Raw genomic sequence first — 10,411 nt, forward strand, 5'->3', positions numbered from 1 at the left:
AGACTCTCCCTAAAATCGTGGCCAGGAGAAAGAACCTCAATATCGAGTTCAGGGGTCATAGTAAAGCACACAAAGTTTTTGTATCCTCGCGGTCCCCCAAAACTGAACCTCTAAGATGCCCATTCTTATGATGGAAGATCTCAGTTTATACATTACATTGTTTCTTTTTCATTATCTTTTATTTAAATGTCAATTATTAAGTTTCGTAATTCAGCATACAAAAACAAGGGCAAAAGATCACATCTACCCCTGCAAGAACCATCACGGGACTCCCACCCGTGAAAACACATAGAATAGTGCAATATAGTGAAATCAAAATGAATATGATTTTTGCGATGCAATTAAAAATAAATAAAGAACAAATCAAAGCTCAAGGCTCTCAAAGCCTATGATGATTCATTTCGATCATCGATGCACCGTATGCAAAAATCATAACAATAAGCAATTTATGCAACGATACCAACATGATTCCAAATACACATTCATTCATACCAATTTAACAATGTGCATGAGCTACCACAGTCATATGCATGTGTTCACCATCCATGTGAAATTGCTTTCATGTAATTACTTAACAGGCATGCATTCATTCATGATTCATAAGTACATAAGAACATTTATGCAAAATTGTACATGCCAAAAAACATCGATTTCATGTATACACATGCACTTGAAACCAATTCATAAATGCACGATAATTAAACATGTCCCTTAAATGTAGGCACGTGAAACTTTTCATTCATAACATGTGTTAATATCCACACATATAAACATAATCCGAATCTAGAAATTGAATTTCAAGGTTGCACACATTCATATCGTGTATGCATCTGTACCAAAACAAACTTTGCAATAACATGTTAACATGCATGCATTCATATCCAACATGATAAATCGAACTAAAGCGTAAGAAGAATTTCATTCATCAGATTAAGTCCACCATACTTATGTCACACACAAGTTTACATTCATGAATCTCTTTAAGCATATGCGCCCTTGTGCAACTAATACATATACAAGATAAATCTAAAATTTCAGATTTTACACATGCTCAAAAAATTCTCATGTAGTTGACCTTACATTTGGACATTTGTCACGCATCAACAGTTAATCACAGGCATGTGAAAAATTTGTTCTAGCATGCACATGGCTGAAGCCTTCACAATGACAAAAATCTAAAGATATGCAAAGGCAGCACAAAATGCAAGATTTGTTTCTTGTAAACAACACAAGGATTCAACAACGTTAATATTTTTTTTTTAAAGAAATTTGCACCCAATCAACTGGCATTCCAAACCAGGCCCAGCTGACCTTAGTCAGTTGGGTCGGTTTGATCAGACCTAGGTCGGACTGCCTGTCAGGCAGGGTTAGCCAAGTTAGCCCAGCCAACAGGGTCGGTTGGGTCTGATAGCACATCATAGCAACATCTAAGACACTCTTCATATTGATTACTTCATGAGTATTGGATAACCAGAATTCTTTCAAGAAATACCACTATCTACAAATATATTTCATATTCTGAAGACATCTTGTTATTTTCAAAAGTAATATTAAACACCATTTACAGTGATACATTTGAAAACTTCAAACCATTTTTAGGTACATTGTAACATGATAAAAAAATTCCCATGTTTCTTCTTGCTAATGTTAGTCACATTAGGAAGGCCCCTGTTTTTTTTAACATATTTATTTATTCTTTTGAAAGGCATGCCCAGCCGACCTCTTGACTGGGCTCAACTGCTAGATGGCTCAGCCTGTCAGGCCAGCCGAACGACAAAGAAAACCCCTCTCTCTTTTTTTTAAAGGCATACTCAGTCGACCTCTCGATTGGGCTTGACAGTCAAATGGCTTGGCTTGTCAGGCCAACCGAATTGGATTCGGTTGGTTTGACCGCCAGCCCAAACAAAAACTTATATATATTTTTTCAAGAAGCCAACAAGTAAATGTATCTTCCGAATATTGGTTTGAATAGAAATACAATTAAAACGTACAGGGGAAGGAAAAACTCATGGTCACTAAAATGGCACAATTAGAAATTTTTTTTAAAAGGTATTAAACAATAGCTACAAAGGAATGATATGAGACACAACTATCGAATACGCATGTTTTGGTGTTGAACCCAATCATGAAGAAACAAAAGAATGGGCTTTATAAATACCGAAACATACTCAAACATCACCCCATGCGTATTCACATCAAGGGCTCATAAAAAAAGAAATCAGCACCAATAAGGTCTCAACTATAAACTTGTGACATGCCATAGAGAGTGAATCTCATAGTTTATTGCGACACCAACTAATCATAAAAGATTTAATGAACGAACATGTTATCCTTAAATGGGATTTGTATTCATGACAAAAAGTAACACAGATCTAACATCATATTATATATTGCAACAAAAATAAATAAGCAATGTCTACAACAAGTTCTGATGTAAACATCCTCAAATTTGTATTACTCTGCACGTATAAGATATCCCTTTGATCCATTAGATGACCTTTTCTGAAAAAAAAAATTATGTTAAACTAACATAAAAAAATAGACGTGTAAGAACAATATGAAAGTCTATAAGGTGCACGGCTTGGCAAACTAACTGAACACACCCTTCTAAATACATACCAATTCACAAAGCTTTGCCAACTACAAACCATCTTAACAAAAAAATTGGTTCTCTTTTTTTTTTTTTGAAAAATATCTCAACAAAAAGGGGAAAAGATTAGCTTCGACTATGGATCTTAGAGTGAATATTAATATTCACTCTTTTCTCATTGGATTCACTAAAATATTGTATGAAACAAATCCATATCCTTTTTCTCATTCGAAATCAAAAGAGGAACTCGTACCTCACATTCGATGCTTTAGAACTGTTGCCATTGCGAGAAGGGGATTTTGTCGACGTCGATTGCTCTGCTACCGAGCATGGGTCGAAAGGGAAAACGATAAGGAGTTAAGAGGGAGAAAACCAGGGAGACAGAGAAAAGAGGGGGAAGGCACGACAGGGGGCCGCCGGCCTCATGCCGACTTTTCGACGAACACAGTAAGAGAGGGGGAGGGGACAAAGAGCGACTGAGGGTGCAACAAGGTCGTCAGCCTCCTGTCGGCCCTCCAGCAAACACAGACTAAGAGAGAGGGAGGCAGGGCTTCGCCTTGCCTGTCGAAAGGCTTAGGTGGCAGCCAGCCAGAGTCAAGGCCTCGCCCTGCCAACAACGAATCCGAGCAGCAGAGGTGAGACCCCCTGCCGGATGGATATCACGATCGACAAGGGTCCAAGCCCCTGTCAAACGAGAGAAATCGAAGAAGAAGGTGAAGATAGAGGGAGAGGGTGTGTACCTTCGAGGTCATTGGCGATGACGGCGTTGATCAGAACGAGAGGGAGGAGGCGTGTCGGCTCCTCTGCGAGGCATCAGATGCGAGGTCGTCAGGGTTCTCTCGCACGTCGGGAGCGAGAGACGAGGCAAGGAGCGCAGAGAGGGGAGTAGGAGGAAGGCATAGGCAATGGGTGGCTCCCCTCACTGTGCCTTTAACGAGAATCAGGGAGCCGAAAAGGGAAACCCCAAAGGGGTTTTCTATTTTCAGAAATGGATGGGGGAGCGCAGTTGCGACACAGAGGAAAAAGAAAGGGTTTTTAAAACCCTAACCTTTGCGCTGCGGGTATTAACCTCAATGGGCCCGGGTCGGATCCGGATCTGACCCAGGTCTATTTTTTTTTGTGTGGGTTTTACACAATCTCACATGGGTGGCTATATTTACACTACATATACAAATAAACAAAATGAAAGATGGATTAAAAACTAACTTATTCTCATACATTGAGAGATCGATCAACACAAAACTTGACCGCTAAAAAAATTGTGCTTATATTAATGAAAAAAACACAATCCAAGGTCTGATCCTTAGCATTTGATTTGTTCTAACTGGTTAGATTGAGTTGATACACTTTGCATCTATGATTTCCACCTCAATAGTTTTGTATCTTCATTAGTACCAAATATTTGGCTGCACTCTAATATGCTTGTCAAGTTATTATATGGTTTTGATTAGTTTGATTGGATTGATACATGGTATGACATCATTCATGGGCACCGAGTCACTATAAGAGGAGATTTGGTTATACTTGATACCATCAATTTTCAGTGATATTGAACATTGGCCACAGACATGCCCTGTGGTCATGACAGGAGGAGGACTGGTTTAGAGAGACATGAATTCATAAATTTGAAAAAATGGCAGTCATTAATCCTTGGAGTTGATAATTGCCTTTTTTTTTAGAGCGACCATATTTATGTTGTCCATTTAATGACAAAAGACTCATGATGGTCTATAAACGTAAGAGCATGTAGTTTGGCCCTTATCTGAGGGCCAAGAAAATAAATATTATTAAAAGTAAGATGATTGATAAAGAGGTTTAGTCAATATGTCAGAACAAATATATGCCACAAAATTGAAATATTGAGTCAATTACAAGTAGGGCTGTCAACGTGATGGGTTAGGTTAGGACCCAAGTGGAATTAGACTTGGACCCAATTTTTGGGTATGTTATTCGGTTCAGGCTCGGGTCTAATTGGGTCCACTATAAGAGAAACCATACTAGGACCCATTAAGAACTATACATGGATCATACCTGGTAAAATAATATTTTTTATTATTTTAACATTAAAAATTTGTGGGTCTTAATCAAAACTCGGGTCAGCCTGAGTATAATATAAAATTTTATAAACTATACTCGGGTCCATGTATTAATTTGACCTTCGGGTCTGGACCCAGTCTTAACCGGGTCATCTTATTTGTCACCATACTTAGACCCTATAGGATTTGGTTCGGGTTTGGTCTGGGTAAACCCGACCAGTTGACACCCCTAATTACAAGGATTAGCCCCCTCGAGAAGGGGCCAAGACATTAGGGGCCAATCCAAGACAGATTTGAGGTGGGCCAGGACAACTTTGCCAAGTAAAATATGTAATACTTAGCAAACAACAACAACAACAACAACAACAACTACGCCTTCATCCCAAAACAATTGGGGTCGGCGATATGAACCAACAAAGAAAATCATTCTGGGTCTTCCACATGAATCCTTCTCCTCCATTCATTTCTATCCAATGCCATGTCCTCGGTGAGGTTCAAAGCATTCACATCCTTTCCTATCACCTCCATCCATGTCTTCCTAGGCCTACCCCGACCTCTTTTAACTAATATATTTTCCCATTTCTCCATCCTTCTAACTGGAGCATCATTAGGCCTTCGTCGAATATGTCCAAACCACCGTAAACGATTCTCTCTCATCTTATTTTCAATGGGTGCAACGCCTACCTTCTTACGTATCTCCTTGTTCTGAATCTTATCTTTTATTGTATTTCCACACATCCATCTCAGCATACGCATCTCAGCTACACTCATTTTTTGAATATGATGTCTCTTGGCAGCCCAACATTTCGTACCATATAGTAAAGCGGGCCTAATAGTATTACATAAAATATGTAATACTTAGCATTTTTAAAAAATCAATAAATATAATTTAATGCAAATTTTATTATAATTATTTAATAATAAATAAAATTATATTATTTATTTAATAATATAAGTTAGTATATCATGTTGGACCATAAGAGTGGATCCTATGTTGGATCATGATTATTTTAGATAGGATCCATAGTCCATGTAGGAGATCATTTTAGGAGTCTATTATCCATAATAATTAATAATTGGTTTTTAATAATTTAAAAACCCTAATTATGAATGAGGCTAATTATTATTAGGTTTGACTTTTTCACATATCCCCTAGAGATCTCTCTAGAAGGGAGGGGTGACACCTAGTATGGAGGTTAGAGAATTTCCTAGATAGGAGAAGTGTCCAACTAGGAAACCCTTTAAAGAGAGAGATTTGAGTTTTAATAGGAAACTCAACCCTCCTCTATAAAAGGAGGTCCGTAAACCCCATTCATGTTTTTTAGAACATTGGGAGAGAGATAAGAGAGCAAGGGAGAAGAAGGCTGACCAACCTTAGGTAACAATTTCTTTTCTATTATTTTTTCGGTGATTGGTTGTAGGATCTAATCATACTCATGTTTTTATTTGTTTTTGTCTGTTGAGTTTGATACAAGTTATTTACCTTAGCCTTGAACAATAACCACTTGCTTTAGGGAATAGATTTTAGACTTCTTTCACATTCTAACGGTGTCTCGAGAGCACTATATTATGATTTGATCGTCGTTCGTGTGTGTAGTGTTTTTATCGTTCGTAACAACATCAAGGTACATGATTTTACTTTTTTCAGCATGTACGTGATTTAGTATAGGTCGATCGATTAAGCACAGGACCATGTGTTTATACTTTGATCTAGGTTGGAATAATTTTTTAAACCATGATTTGCTTTCATATAAAATGTTTTAATTCATAGGAGTGATAGACCTTGTTTTTCATTGAAAAATTATCGGATTAGGGTTTTGAATTCATGTTATATGTTGGATTTTTTTTATTACAACATGATCAAATGTGTGCAAGCATAAATCTAATGTAATCTTGATGGAACAAAATTATAGGATGTGTTTTCTTTATATTTTTGATAAAAAATATAAATTCTTGCTTGGTTGTTGAAAACAGTATGTTGTTCTGTGTAATTTATTTTGACAAGTCTTAATCATAAATCTAGTTATCCAAATTGGTGAACTCATAAATCTTGTAAAATTATAAAAAAAATTTAGACATATGGAAGCAATCCCAGTAAAAATCTTATACCCATATGAGTTGTGGTTAAAGAAACATGCCCTTTGCAAATTGACATATGAATCATGTCCTAACACGGAGCCAGTGGTTACTGCATATTTTTGTAAAAATCATATTTTCTAAAATATTCAAGATTTATGACTAAGATTTTTATATGTGTTAGTCTGTATATATAAGAACACACAATAAAAATCTTGGAATATGATTCTTGTTATCATTGCAAAATTTTACTTTTGCAAGTCAAACTGACCTTTGAAAAAGTTTTTTTTGAAAATAACTCGCCTCCGTTTTAAAATGCAGGATAATTTCGAAGAATGGGACTCGCCTGTCGGTATGAGATTCAACCATTTATGGTGCCATAACCAGGGATAATCAAATCAAGGATCAATCATGTGCTTTGCTTTGCTCAACTTTTCTCAATCGATGTTCTATTTCTTAAATGCATAAAGAATCAGGCATGTGCTATGGATTTCAGCAAATGCAGATTGAAAAACATGATATATGCTACAAATATTGGAAAATACTTAGAAAAAGAAACACTTTGAAAATCGTGAATCACATTAAGAAAGTATTTTAAAGAAAAGGAAAATCAATTTCTGAAGAAATCCTGAGGTTTTGAGAAAATCGAGTTATGAGGAAATACAAATGACTTTAAGAAAAGTTGATTTCTTTGAATTCTGAAATTAAGAAGTTACTGGAACTTGGAAAATTGTTTTTGGGACTTAGAAAAGCATTTGGAAATCCCTTGAAAATCATTTTTAATGAAAAGTAAACCTTAATGTTTTGAGAAAAATCAATTTCTGAAGAAATTTCAAGATAACTTTGAGAAATCGATTTTCTTGAAATTGGATTCTTGATTTGATCAAAAGAAGGGCGTGTAGCCTTGTGAAATCCTTTTCATGATGCATTCTAACCTAGATGATGCATGAATGCAATCTTGTAAAAATATTTTTTTTTGAAGAAATTTTGAGAAAATTATTTGAAAAAGAGATTTTAGGTGCCTTATAGAACTTCAACGAAGTAAATTTGCCTCATATCCCTAACTATGACCACAAATATGGATTGAATATAACCCATTTGATTCTAAAAAGAGAAAAATGTTTAGAAAACTTTAAAATATGCAAGGATTTATGAAGATGCCTAAGAGTATAGGCCATTTGTGGCTTAGAAAAAGATGATAAATCTGGGTTTCGTTCGTATTCTGACTATGGCCATAAATATGAAACCTACCGAGTTTATCAACTCCTTAGAAGCTAGTGCACGTGCCATTCGTGTAGACCATGGTGAATTTGAATATGTATGAATCATCATCCATCACACATTGACATTATTAAAAATAAATAAAACTATATGCAATGGAATCCTATTCTAAGCAGGAAAAGTAAATTATTATTCCAAATTTATAATTATATTTTTGCCACTAAGCAGGAAAAGTAAATTCTTATTCCAAATTTCTAATTATATTTTTACATCAATTGAATTTATAAAAAAAACAAAGAAAAATAAATAAAATATAGTCTTGGATATCCCTGCAAAACTAGCAAACTTGTTAGTGGCAAAAATGTTGGCTTTTTTGGATTTATCCAATAATATCTAGAAATTGATGGATTTATCCAGATATAAGCCTTTTCAAAGCTTCCTTAAATAAAAATTTATGAAATACAATGTTGCATGCATGTATGATTGAATAAGATATGAAAATCAACCTTATTTGAAAGATTGAATTTCAAAATTGGGGCAAAAATAACCAAAATACCCCTGAAAGCAAGACTATGGCCTTGAAATCAGGGTTTTTCTAAGACAAATTTAAAATATCTTTAATTTAGGGAATTCAAAATTGATAAAATTGATTGTAAAGGTAGTTGACCTGTTTGAGAATATGTTTAAAATATTGAAATATTAAAATATTGTCTGAAATTAGAGATATTAAATGAAAATAATGATTTTGCCCTTGTTTTTAGGGTTTTAAAAGAAATAGTTTTAATAAAATACATGAATGACATGCAAAACAATTTTAGAAAAATCTCAAAACTGGTTTGAAGACTCCTAATAGATAGAGCTCTCTCTCTACGATTCGACCACCCCACCAACTCCGGCAATGGAGTTCTACTGTGAGAGGGTGGTCCAACGATGACACACTACATCAGAGATGAAGAAGGCGTGCAACACCGAGTGGGGGTGGGATGTCCGACGAGAGGATAGACACAAAGAGAGTGTGTGAAAGGTTCAACCACCACTAGTCATCCCCACTGGTCAGGCCACCACTGGCTTCAGATCTGGCCACCACTGACAATAGATCCGCGGGTGAGATGAGCACGAACGAGACCTTTATGGGTGCTTGTTAGTGCCTTGAAGGTTTTAGTTTAAGCTTGTGACCCTTTGCCACTCCAAGGTGGTTTTCATCATTCTTTTGCCTGAAGACCCATTTGTTTTTCAAAATCTTCTTCCCTTTAGGTGGCTTCACCAAATCATAGGTGTGATTCTCATGCAATGATTTTATTTTCTCTTTCATTGCCTTAAATCACTCAGTTTTGTTTTTATACTCCAAAACTTCTTGATAAGTCTCTGACTCTCCTTGATCTGTTATCATCACATACTCATGTGAAGAGTATTTTTTAGATGGTTGTTTTTCTCTGATAGATCTTCTTAATGGTGACTATAGAGATGGCTCTTGAGGTAACTGCTCCCCCTCAATCTCTGGCTCAACATTTCCTTCTTCTATATTATCACGAGATGCTTGCATTTCCTCACTGATATCTTGAACAACAGGTGAATCAAGAGGATCTAAGTCAACAAGATCTCCAGCGCTAGACTTAGTTGTCTCAAGCTTGTCAATGTCTTCAATAGTCTGATCTTCCAAGAAAACAACATCTCGGCTTCTGACAACCTTTTTATCAATTGGATCATACAATCTGTAGACAAATTCTTCATGCCCATAGCCAAGAAATATGCATTGCTTTGCTTTAGGATCAAGCTTGGACCTCTCATCCTTTGGAATATGAACAAAAGCTCTACAGCCGAATACTCTCAAGTGATTATAGAAGACTTCCTTCCCTGTCCAAACTTTCTTTGGAACATCGCCATTCAACAGAATAGAAGGAGACAAATTGATAAGATCAACTGTTGTCCTCGTTGCCTCACCCCCAAAAGATCTTGGCAATTTAGAATGTGACAGCAAACATCTTACTCTCTCAAGAATAGTGTGATTCATTCTCTCTGCAACCCCATTTTGTTGAGGTATCTTTTTTACTGCCTTTTCATGTCTGATGCCATGATTGGTGCAATACTGATCAAATGACCCAATGTATTCACCACCATTATCAGAGCGAACACATTTCAGCTGTCTACCAGTTTCTCTTTCAACCATGACTTAAAAATGCTTAAATACATCTAAAACTTGATCTTTAGTTTTCAGTGTATAAGCCTAAACTTTTCAAAAGTGATCATTAATAAAAGTAACAAAATATAGTGCACCACTAAGAGTCTTAACCTTTAAAGAACCACATACATCAGAATGTATCAAATCTAGAATATGAGATTTTCTAGATGCAATGTTTCTATGAAATGATACTCTATTTTGTTTACCATGAAAGCAATGAACACATATTTTCAAAGACATACCTTTTATCCCTGATAGAAGCTCTTTATTGAACAAAACTTGTAATCCTTTCTCACTCATATGCCCGAG

The sequence above is a fragment of the Nuphar pumila genome, chromosome 2 (genome assembly GCF_984573655.1).
Source record: "Nuphar pumila chromosome 2, dmNupPumi1.hap1.1, whole genome shotgun sequence".
NCBI classification, from domain to species: Eukaryota; Viridiplantae; Streptophyta; class Magnoliopsida; order Nymphaeales; family Nymphaeaceae; genus Nuphar; species Nuphar pumila.